A 12989-nucleotide genomic window follows, 5' to 3' on the forward strand; every position below is an offset into this window, starting at 1 on the left:
GCGAATACGGGGGCGACGACTAATTATTTAAAAACAGTTGAATTGTTTATTTGTTTATGCTTATTCGATGGTGAATCTACCCCGTAACGTGAATTCCTTCTTAATAAATATAAGCTAGTTTAGACATTAGTGCTCGCTGATAAAATATAAATTATCCGTATAAATAAAATTGTTTAGTAATTAGAACCGAGATGGCCCAGTGGTTAGAACGCGTGCATCTTGACCGATGATTGCGGGTTCAACCCAGGCAGCCATCACTGAATTTTCATGTGCTTAATTTGTGTTTATAATTCATCTCGTGCTCGGCGGTGAAGGAAAACATCGTGAGGAAACCTGCATTTCAACGAAACTCTGCCACGTGTGAATTTCACCAAACCGCATGGGAGCGGCGTGGTTCTCCAAACCTTCTCCTCAAAGGGAGAGGGTTTAGCCAGCAGTGGGAAATTTACACGCTGGTAGTGTTGTATCTGGGTTGGTACCACAGACACATCAGATATTCTATCACAAAACAATACTTTTTATTATTGTGTTCCGGTTTAATGAGTGAGCCAGTGTAACGCACGAGGCACATCAAATATTAGTTCCCAAGGTGGCGCAATTTTGATGTGCCAACGCCTACAGGCCGGTGGTGACCACTTATAATCATGTTACTTACCCATTTAATATTTTACCTAAATCATAAAAAAGTACTTTTACTAAATACAAAGTACGTATAACATAAAAAAATATTGAAATATTTTTGTCTCCGTTCCGGCTTATCTCGAAAACGGCTGAACCGATTTTGATGGGACTTTCACTACCCCTCATAACATCAGCCAGATAGCTGACGAGAAACTAAGGCAATTTTTTTTATTTATTTTTTTAAATTCGTATCCTATAATTAAAACCCATGACATTCTTAACAAATGCCAATCCAACTACCACGAAGACGAAGTCGCGGGTAATAGCTAGTTCCCTAGCTATTACCCGCGACTTCGTCTTCGTCATACTACGTCATAAACGTCAAACTAATTTACCCAATTTCTACCCACTGAGTCATCTGAACGTATTCTTCTATTATATAAATAAAGGTTAACCTTTCGAATAACGAAAACCGAATCGTCGTCGTGAAATTTGGCAAAGGTTTCATTTGACTATCTAAGAATCTAAAAGATATTTGTAAACTCACAATGTTTCACGTGAAATCGAATTTCGAAAGTCATTTTCTAACACGGCAGTATCTAGTAATCTTCAGAATGTGGTCTCGGGAAGGGGGTGAGGGGCTTGGGGGGTAAGCGTTGGTTGGGTGATGAAATTCGGTTCATTCATCTTCTATATAAATAAAAACAAAATATTTTTGAAATATCAATATAAAAAATACGTATTTAGATTCTTATTATATCCTTGTGAAGCAAGAACGGAGACTAATACATAAATACAACATCGAATCTTTAATTCCCGCCAGTGTGAACAGAGCCTTATATCATATTAAAATTCCTTTTTCATGTCGATTTTTACAAGCACGTTCCACTTCTCATTTGACAAGTCACGTCAATATGAGGAACCGAGCGAACACCTGTTCCAAATATTCCAAGAAACGGCGAGAGGGAAGCTCATTAATTATATACCTATGTCCTATATATATAAAAGTATGTACGATGTGAGATGTCGTCCCGGCCAATTTCGGCAACCGCGACCAATCTCAAGCGAGACCAGCCAACTACGCAGGACCTATAGTGCACAAGTGTGGACGCACAGGTGCACTCTACTAGCTCCAATTCATTATGCGATGGGACGGAAAATCCGAGACGACCGCAAGGCCTTTACGTGATTTCCGAAGCACGTGAGTGTTAGTGATTTTGAACCCGATAACTTTGAATTGGCCCGATCTGAAGTTTCGTACCCAGGACTTCAGTTCTACGGTCTGACATTTATCTGGTCACTAGACTAACGAGATAAGAGTCTAGCACTACAAGCGTTCGGTTGCAAGCAGTGTTCTCGTGGTCTCCTCAACCCAAAGGGCTCTTGAAAAAGACCTTTGGTAATCCGCGGATGGTTCAAGAGTTGCAGCCTTTTAAAGTCCCACAGTCCTCTTACCCTTTTGAGGAGAAGGTTTGGAACTTATTCCACCACGCTGCGCCAATGCTAAGGTTCATTTTTTAAGTAATCGAATTCAGTGTTCCTTGCCGTATTTGAACTCAGAATCATCAGGTGCGAAACGTGTCTCTAAGCATTTTTTTTTTATGGCATTGGTTGGCGGACGAGCATATGGGCCACCTGATGGTAAGTGGTCACCACCACCCATAGACAAAGGCACTGTAAGAAATATTAACCATTCCTTACATCACCTATGCGCCACCAACCTTGGGAACTAAGATGTTATGTCCCTTGTGCCTGTGATTACACTGGCTCACTCACCCTTCTAACCGGAACACAACAATACAGTTTACTGTTATTTGTCGGTAGAATATCTGATGAGTGGGTGGTACCTAACCAGACGGGCTTGCACAAAGCCCTACCACCAAGTGATGTGATGTGATGCATGTCTCTAATTTCACTTATTATCTGCCACATGTGTCATTAAAATTCTAATATCCAAGGCGACTGGAACATATACGTCATACGGTCGTAAGGCGTGAAATAAGCTTTATATATTTTATTTAACATTAATATAATTTTTTACATTTAAACTTATCCAGTAGTTAATGTAAATTAATTCAATAGTTTAAAAAAAAAAAAAACAACTACAAACGACATCTCAAGGTCAAACGCGAAATTTTCGTTTTAGTTACGCGTTCCGTCCTTGTCCAACGCGTGTCGTTCCTATGCGACGAAAGGGAAAGCGATAGAGCACGAGGAAAAAAAAAACAAAACATGTTTAATTTACATTTCCAACTTCCGATTTAAGAGTTGTTTTGAAACTATTAACTTTTCTTATTTAACGTTTTTGTAACGATCTCAGGTACGTTTTCTAATTATAAAAAAAAAAATTAAAAAAAGTTAAATCTGTCATTGCAATATTAAACAATGTGTACGAAAAAAAAAAATGTGTGTCAATCGGTGTAATGTGAGTACACTAATGATACACTAGCCATCTCAATATGTTCACGCGTTTAAAAATTATTGTCGACTATAGACTATATACTCCTACCAACCATGAGCGGAGAAAAACCAAATAAACAACATTTGACATTTACATTACATTAAGGCCTCCTCTCCCTTTGAGGAGAAGGTTACCATACCAACCCGCATTGGAGCAGCGTGGTGGAATGATCTCCAAACCGTCTCCTCAAAAGTGAGAGGAAGCCTAAGCCCAGCAGTGGGAATTGTACAGGTTGTTATTTACTTACTTTAATATACGAGTTGTCATATAAGAGCCGAGCCGAGATGGCCCAGTGGTGCGTGCATCTTAAACGATGATTTCGGGATCAAACCCAGGCAGGCACCACTGAATTTCATGTGCCTAATTTGTATTTATAATTCATTTCGTGCTCGGCGGTGAAGGAAAACATCGTGAGGAAACCTGCATGTGGCTAATTTCAACGAAATTCTGCCATATGTGTATTTCGCCAACCCGAATTGGAGCAGCGTGGTGGAATATGCTCCAAACCTTCTCCTCAAAGGGAGAGGAGGCCTTTAGCCCAGCAGTGGGAAAATTTACAGGCTGCTAAGCTTAATGCTAAAAAAAATGCATATAAGAGCGTCCCATTTCGCTCGGTGATAACAAGGGTCTACAAAAAAGGTTTAAATTGAAGGACAACCTGTATAAAAAAGAAATATCGTTTTTTTTTTGGGGGCAAGACCTTCGCTTGCGTACGTCGAACAACTCGACAAAGTTACATGTCAATCAGGCAAATGGTTTAGAAACTCAGAGCTTATAATCATATAGATCAAACATAGAAACACAAGATATTTTAATTTATTAAAATCACAACATTCGACTCAAACCAGAATTGAACTCGGTATCTCTCTAAAGGCTAACCAAACTACCAAGCCGAATCGTAACGATTTTTCTTTAAATGTAATAATAATTCAACTTTAAATTAACGCAATTGAACACTCAAAGAAGAAAAAAAAACTAAACGGGAGTTTCTAAGGTCAAATAAGCTTAAAAAAAAATCGCTACAACTACGTATAGTATATCCGTCCTTGTCTAAAGCATACCTTTTAATATGTTTTGAAAGAGAAAACAATCTGTTCTTCCAAACTCCGAATTTATTTCACTACTAGCTGAACCTGCGACTTTACTCGCGCATATTTTGTAAAACATCAAAAAACCTTCACTGTCCATTCAAATCATCTTCTAACTAACTTGATTGGTGAAAAAATATCAATTCCCAAAACAATCCCCTTATACACCCTTAAGGAATAATTTCCGCGATAAAAGTAACGTATGACCTTGTCCGTTACTCGAACTATCTTTATACCAAATTGCATTCAAATCGATTCAGCGGCTTCATCAAAGCGTGAAGAGGCAAAAGACAGTGTTTCAGAACAGACATTCGCATTTATTATTATTATATATATATCACATGTTATTATTATCGTTTCAACGATTTAAACGTAATGAGGTAACGAACAGACAGAGTTACTTTCGCATTCAAAATATTAACCTATATACGACATTTGTAACGAATGTGGCGCCATCTATTCAATCTATAAATTCCGAAACACACATGGAAACATTTCGACAAGAATTGTTAAACAAAGCATGTACTTATTTATTCACTTGTTTCCGCCCGAGGTTTCACCTCTATATAGGCAGGGGGGCGTGTAGTTGTGTTATGTACAGCCTATTTGTTAATGTATAATTAATCTCTATAACAAATTTCATCCAAATCCATCCAGCCAATAGAGTACCAGACTTTCACATTTATAACATTATCTGATAATGATAAAATAATAAAAAAACAACTATTCTCACAAACAGATGTGATCTGTATATGGAGAGTAGGCAGGGGTAACTAACCTAGCCTACAAAATAATCCTACATCAAGTATGTCCAGGCGAATAAAGCGTTACTAATTAAACTAGGTCATAACTTAACCTTTATCAATATAGAAAGCATTGCACTTTATTGACTGTCAAACTGTTGAAAGTTTAACAGTTTCAAAAAATTCATCAGTACTTATAAAAACTGTGACAGAACTTCAGGTCAGTTATAAAAAGTCATAACTTCTTGTCTAAGGTATATTGTGATTCTGCCAGATAGAAATTAAAAAAAAAAAATGTCTAATCCCAGGATCCCGCTATAATTGAATCCCTTCAATATTAGCTCTGTATAACACTTTAAATACAGACATACAAACTCTTTTAATACCTTATATAAATAATATATAGTATAATCACCATTGACTTGAACATATCCTATTAATTTGGAGTCAACGTAGTGTTTCAAATTAAAAACACTGCAAAAAAAAAGCCTGCTGACTTTATCAGCAGGACAGCTGCACCCTATCTTTCTATTGCATGCCATTGCTTGTAATATATGCAACATATTATACACTTATATTTTATGAGCAACGTACTAAATAACGATCATTTTCTCATGTAGGTTTGTTTATTGTATAAATTGACTACTAGTGACTAAATATCTTAAACCATTAAGAATATGAAGTCGATCAGACCGCACTGTTCCACAGGGGACGAGAATAACTAAAAAATCAGACATACACATACAATGCAAGGCGAAAAAATCAATCAAATCAACGATTAACCACTAGTAAACTTTGGTCATTGCAATTATTTGAACCAGTCAAGTTTGAACCGTACCTGGATAATCCATTCAACATTGATATCGCTAGACATATGTTTATATAAACTAATCATCATAATTATTTCCATATAACTAAACTACTTAAAGTTAGTTTTAAAATCATTAAACGTTAATTCCTACTAAAAAGAGTTGTCAACTTTAACGTATCAAAAACTGTAGAAAAAAAATCCACCAACAAATATACAACCTTTATAATTTATTTTTAAGATACAAGAGATAAGATTGTTATATATGGTTTGATAAGAACATATTTCAGTAGATTATATTTATTTCTAGATATCTACTAATTTTTTTTTTAATTTAAATACAATAAAAATTGAATTAATCAAATCTTATCTGTATTTGAACATCTTATAACAACTATCTCATAAATTGTAAATTTATCTTCTATAGTTGCAAATTATACTAATTATAATGCCACGATAATACAGATGACATATATATGTCTATATATAGATATATATCTATATAGATTATCTATTAAAAAAAAAGTTTAGATAGTACCTACGTTAGCATTCTCTAAGATATTTAAACGTATATAAAATCATTTATGATATAAAAATAATAACTAATAATTACATTTACAAAAAATGGTTGTTATTTCATCATTAATTAAAGAAATAAATATGTTATTTTATTTAATAGTTAAAAAAATATTCCTATAATTCTGACCGGGTGATTTAATTAAATTATACAAATTTAATTCAATGTTAAAAGTATAATTTTTTTTTTTAAACTAACAAAGAATAAGAATTAGAATTATTAATATACATCATATATATAATTATAAGAATTTGTTAATTTAAAATGCGAGCAAAAATATTTTCGAATGCTAAAAATAGATTTTATTGCAAACAAGAAATCTTTTGATGCAAATTAAGCCGTTAATATGGCACAATTTATTTATAGATTCAAAAAATTTCGCAAACGTGTATTAAAAACTTATGTTATCTGAATTTTAATAAATATATATACGATAACTTGATTCTGCAATATCTATTTTTTATTACTCACGAGAATATTAATCCAGAGATAATATGGATTACCAAGACATTCGAATTAACATAAATTTAAATAATTATTCGTTATACCAAAATGTTATACTAAGTTGTTTATATATATAGAACCTGTTTTAGTAAATAATTTATAATAAAATACCTACAAAGCATATATAGACACATATTAGATATAAAAACTATTTGTTGTTGCTCTAAACATTTTTTTTTTAAATGCATGTTTTAGTACCAAATGTTAATATAACTGTTAAGCAAGGCTGTAATTCTTTTTCCCTTTGCTTCAAGGCATTTAAAGAAAAAGGGTTATAAGGTATTAAAAAATTATGTGATGCTAATTAAAATGTTATAAAAAACACATATTTGTTTAAAATATATATGGCTAAAACTTTGGTCTTTTAAATAAAAATTATGCTTATTTTAGGACAGTTTGATGTTATCATTTAATAATGAAATTGTTCTTGCATGTAAAGTGGAAAGTATTAAAACACTTATTAAGTTATTGTCATAAACATGTACAAGGCCATACCTTTTTATATATTCTATGTCCATGAGTTATTAAAATAAAAAAAAACAACTAGCAATAAAAAAAGATTTTCGTATTAGAAGTTGGTACACATGTGTGTTGGTTAAAGGTCATTATGATTAAGGGCATGGTGTCATTTTTGTTAGAAAAAAAGTTTGTTTAATGAAGATAATGTCGTCTGTACTCTGTTGTTACAAATAACAATGATAAAAAAAAATGTAGGTACCTAATGTTTTCATAATCGGTCATTCCGATACTTAATTAGCGTTTTAAGTAATATTTTAAATGTGTAATGTAATACTTACAGAAATCGTACGAACGTTGATTACAAGTAATGCATCCGATGCCACTAATATGACCATCCGTGCTCATAAAAAGAAAATTCTGCTGTATACTTTCACAAACGGAATGCACTATACACAATTAATATACAAACAAAATAATAAAACTCTCACAGTTACCACAAAACAAACATGCTTAATATTTCTAATCTAAACACTTTGTCAACGATTGCACTAACGGGTATTCCTTGTGGAGTATTAACCCATATTCTAGCACTGTATTACTCTGTAATGAACGAAATTATTACCAATTTACAATAACCCGCTCGACGTCCGTTCGCCGCGAGAAAATACTTATGAAACGTTTTTCGAAAGCGCTTAGACACAGAGACGTCGATCTTTCGAAAATGTACAAAATACAGTGGCGCGTTAAATAGGAAAATCGATAAGCCGATGTCGCCGGATCGAAACGAGAATAATAATTTATCAAAAAATGTAATAAAAACGACATTATTTCTCGTGACGGCTCTGAACTGTCAGAATTTTCTATGCGATAACCGACCGGTTTGAGACAGTCGCTATTATCTATTCGAATAGCGCTAGCGGCGGCCGTCTAAAATCCGCCGGTTAGCACGCCTTGCTGGGCGAGAAGCGACCCTATTAACTTCATCACTTACGACTTTCATATTTGGCACTAGTCGCGAAAAAAATGCAAACGGACACGGATTTGTTTGTAAAACTTACTAGTTGTAATAATCAGTGAATTGGAAAATTCCAAATAATGAGTGGCGAGTGAGCGCGCCGTACTCGTCGACTGATACGCGAGACACTGTTTTCGAAACATTTGGATCGACGTCATTTTTTGGCGTATTTTGAGTTGAATCGTGAACGGGAAAACTCGAAAGCATTCGGTCGTGCGAAAGGGATAGAACCACCTCTGTGACGAACAAAAGTGAACTTTAAAGGCCCTCGTAGTTCATACTCGACTGTTTTAATTTCCTATCGTAAAGTAAGAAAAATGAGTGAAGCCGTACTATTTTGAAGTTTTTTTTTCTATACTACGTATATCGGCTAGGAGAGAACGGCTGTTTTTCTATGTAATTTTGCGTTAGTGTGAGTGACTTCCCGTATGTGTAGTTATCGTTTGGATAATAAATACACTTGTGGGGGTATTGTATTACATAAAAATTGTGTAGTCAGTGACTGGCTCATGGAATCAATAATCTAAAAATTCTTTTAATATTTTGAGCAAGTCATGTCTGTAATCGAAATAGTTTTGTAACTCTCGTGTACAGTTAAACTAACCGTGTAGCGGAATGTTGGTCTTAACTTAAATGCGTTATAATTGAACTGTTTTAAATAAAATATTATTGCGATAACTATAACATATTAACATGCGTGTAATTAGAATTACCCGATAACGGTAATAGAGGAGTTATGCTGTTTTGTTAAAATATCAAATCTAAACTTAATTACGCATTTTAACTAAAAACAACGTTTTTAAATTTTAAAAACTTGACACTAGGAATAAATACATTGTTTTTTTAAACAAATATCGAATAAGTTTCAAATAAGGCTGAAGTTTTTTTTTTTTTTAAATTCCATTGTAAAGCATTTGCTTTAAGTAAAACAATATTATTTCGTTATTTATTTTAAAAAATAACAAGAAATAATAATCAACATAATATTTAAAAAAATATATAAGATCTTGTACTCATTACTACTCGAAGAAAACATCAAGTTTAAAAAAAAAAAAAAGAAATTGGATCCATGTTGCGTGTTAGCAAAAACATGCCAGTCATTTGAAACTAATGATTTCGAAAGACGAACTTACAGAATAAAATCGCTTCGATATTAAACATTTTTATTTTAAAAGACGTCAATCTTAAGCTATGCGGGTTCGAACCCGGTTAAACACAATTCAGTTTTCAAGTGTTTAATTTGTGTTCGGTGATGAAGGCAAACGTCGTAATTAAACATGCTTATAATGAAAAGCTATCAAACTTTAGAAAATAATAATCTTAAGTCCAATAGTGGGCACTGGGGCATTACTTTTACAAGTCCCGTCTCATATCCGAGAAACAATGCTAAGAGCTGGTGCCGCTGCGGAAAAAACTGAAGCAAAAAAAAAATGATCTAAATATTCGCGTCTTATGTCAAATTACTTTTTTGTCCCATTTGCTGTCGAAACACTTGTCCCTCGGAGTAGTGGTGCAAAAAGCTTCATTAAAAGTATATTCCTCATCTTATCGCCTCCACTGGTTACAGGAGGGCTGGTTCGTTTTTTGCCCAGAGGATCGGAAAATGGTTATAAAAATATATCCCGCTGAGTTTCTTTCGCCGGTTCTTCTCAGGTCCGAGGTGCTAAATTCCGAACCGGTGGTAGATTTTTGACAATCAATAAGCAAGTGTAAACACTTCTATATTGAATAAAGATTTTCGACTTTGACTTTAACGGGGAAATGCAGAATTCTTGCTACCATTCCATTCCATTTCACGCGGTCAATATTTGTACAGTAACTATTTTTAATTCATACTTGTGTATATTTAAGGATTTAATGTTAATGTTTTTAATAATAAATAGTTTTAAATCAGAATAAAAAACTTTTAGGTACATATAAATATATATTATATATATTATATTGATTTTTTTTACCAAATTTATTTTTGGTGATAAGCGCTACCTTCGGCCTTGAACATGCATTTAATTAACATACTTAAGCCACTCCTTACAAGGTCAATGTGCCGCCAACCAAAGGTTCTAAGATATTATGTCTCTTGGGCCTAATTACACTTACACTGACTCACTCATCCACTTATAGAATAGATTGTTGTACAGACAGTCGGACAAATTGACCATCACCAATGTGCCCCCAACCTTAGGAGCTTAGATTTTATGTCCCTTGAGCCTATAACACTGTTTTGTAAGTATTGCGGTTTGGTGGTACAATATCTGATGAGGGGGTGGTACCTATTAAAGCGAACTTGCTGAAAGCCCTAACACAAGATATACCTTTTTTGTGTAATAGGTTGGTGGACCGGCGATTGGGCCTCCTGATGGTAAGTGGTCACCACCGCCCATAGACATTGGCGCTGTTAGAATTATTAATCATCCCTTACTTCGCCAATGCGCCATCAATCTTGGGCGTTAAGGTGTTATGTCCCTTATGCCTGTAGTTACACTTGTTTACTCAACTTCCACACCACACCACAATACTAAGTATTGCGGTTTGACGGTACAATATCTGATAAGTCGGTGGTACCTACCTCGTAACTACGTACGAGTGAGAAGTGAAATCTTCAACAAACTCACAACAGCGCTCTTCCATTTGATTCAAACAAAAGTTTAGTTAAAGATAGTCCACCAGATACCTTTGGTAACATATATACACATACCCCTTGACTGCGTTTGTGAGTTAGTAGTCATGTGGAGAAGGGGAGAAGAAGTTATTATCTGTACCTCCGGCTGGATCACCTGAACCTGCGGCTTTACCCGTGCGACATTTAAAATATAAATATAAAACACACTTCCAAAACCCGTTTTACTCCCTTAGGGATGGAGTTTCGTAAAATCCGTTCTTAGTCAAAGTCAAAGTCAAAAATCTTTATTCAATATAGAAGTGTTTACACTTGCTTATTGATTGTCAAAAATCTACCACCGGTCCGGAATTTAACACCTCGGGCCTGTGAAGAACCGGCGAAAGAAACTCAGCGGGATATGTTTTTTTTTTTTCCATTTTGCATGTATCTACAAAAATAATTATATTTTAGTTATTTGAAACAGCCTGGAGTCGATCATTTCATTCCCAAGGTGTGCAGTCAACTAAAAAGTCATTAGTGTTGTAATCTCCTTTAGCACACAAACGCTCTTTAACGACTCTTTTGAATTTTATAATTGAATAATTTTGAACGTTTTCTGGGATCCTGTTGTAAAAACGTATACATTGCCCCAAAAAAGAGTTACTAACCCTGTGTAATCGGGTACTTGGAGTAACAAGTTTATTCTTGTTCCTAGTGTTAATAGAATGTACGTCACAATTTCTGGGAAAATCATTTATGTTTTTGCGTACATACATAACATTATCAAAAACAAATTGAGAAGCGACAGTCATTATTTTAATTTCTTTAAATTTACCTCTTAACGAATTTTTTGGGCCCAGGTTATAAATTGCACGAATAGCCCTCTTCTGCAGTACAAAAATAGTATTAATGTCAGTAGTGGATGTCTACACCCTATAGGGATCCTACCAGCCAAATTCAAGTTTGTATGCGTTATAGTTTATGAGTTTTCGTGATTAATCGTGATATTTCGATTTTATATATTCGTCTTCGAGTATCAATAATTAATTATTAACTTAGATGATTTTGTTGTATCTGTGGGGTGTGAACGCCGTGACGTAATGAGTCACGTGATCGGAATCGTTTGAAGGGTCAACTGTCACATTTTGAATTCTATACAGAGCGATGAGTCGGAAGCTAATTATTATTATAGAGAGCGATACAGTTCGGGCCTTCGAAACGGGACCGTCGGTTCACGCAACTCGGATAGTTATAATATACCTACTTTATAATTTGTGATTGCTGATTACCTAAGTACATAAGGTACAAGAATTGTCATACTGTGTCGGCGTGGTTAATTACCTGAGACCTACGCCTTGAACCCTTTACCAGAAGCTCCTATCGATGACGGGCGTGCCTCTGATCTATCGCTGTCGCCGTCATATATATATATATATATACTCGTATACATACATATAAAGATTTAATGAATATATGAACAATTTCAATTGCGTATTCATAATCGGTTAAGACTAAGGTTTGAACCGAATATACATATAGGAATCTGGACTTGTGGTTAAAACGCGTGCATCTTAACCGATGATTTCGGGTTCAAACCCAGGCAGGCACCACTGAATTTTCATGTTTGTGTATATAATTCATCTCGTGGTCGGCGGTGAAGGTAAACATCGTGAAGAAACCTGCATGTGTCTAATTTCAACGAAATTCTGCCACATGTGTATTCCGCCAACCCGCATTGGAGCAGCGTGGTGGAATATGCTCCAAACCTTCTCCTCAAAGGGAGAAGAGGCCTTAGCCCAGCAGTGGGTAATTTACATTCTGCTAATGTAATGTAATGTAAATAGATTAATAGACTTGCTTAATCTGTTAATTTGTTAATTGTTTATAGCTTTACTTAAATCTATACTAATATTGTAAACAAAGTAAAAAATAGGAACTCTGCCCATCTGTTGGTCTTGCACAGACAAACAGATGAACCCAATTTGATTAAACAAAATATAAAGTAAGCTTGAACTCCAAGAAAGGATAAGCTATTTTTACACGCCTAACACCATACAATCAACTCCTTAAACACAAGCGAAGCCGCCGTCGACAGTCCAGTCGACTGACCAGTC

At 34.6% G+C, this 12989-nt stretch overlaps 1 protein-coding gene across 3 annotated transcripts in view; it reads right to left on the reverse strand.

Annotated features, from left to right (window-relative positions):
* Positions 1 to 8382, reverse strand: part of LOC125074876 — a 114220-nt gene extending 105838 nt beyond the window's left edge. For 2 of the 3 annotated variants that reach the window (XM_047686336.1, XM_047686335.1), the window contains exon 1: positions 7600 to 8382. The gene's annotated coding sequence lies outside the window, so the exon portion shown is untranslated. The remainder of the gene's footprint in view (positions 1 to 7599) is intronic. The other variant, XM_047686337.1, reaches the window with a different exon arrangement.
* Between the last annotated feature and the right edge of the window lie 4607 nt (positions 8383 to 12989).

This window comes from Vanessa atalanta, chromosome 28 (genome assembly GCF_905147765.1).
Source record: "Vanessa atalanta chromosome 28, ilVanAtal1.2, whole genome shotgun sequence".
In the NCBI taxonomy this organism is placed as follows: Eukaryota; Metazoa; Arthropoda; class Insecta; order Lepidoptera; family Nymphalidae; genus Vanessa; species Vanessa atalanta.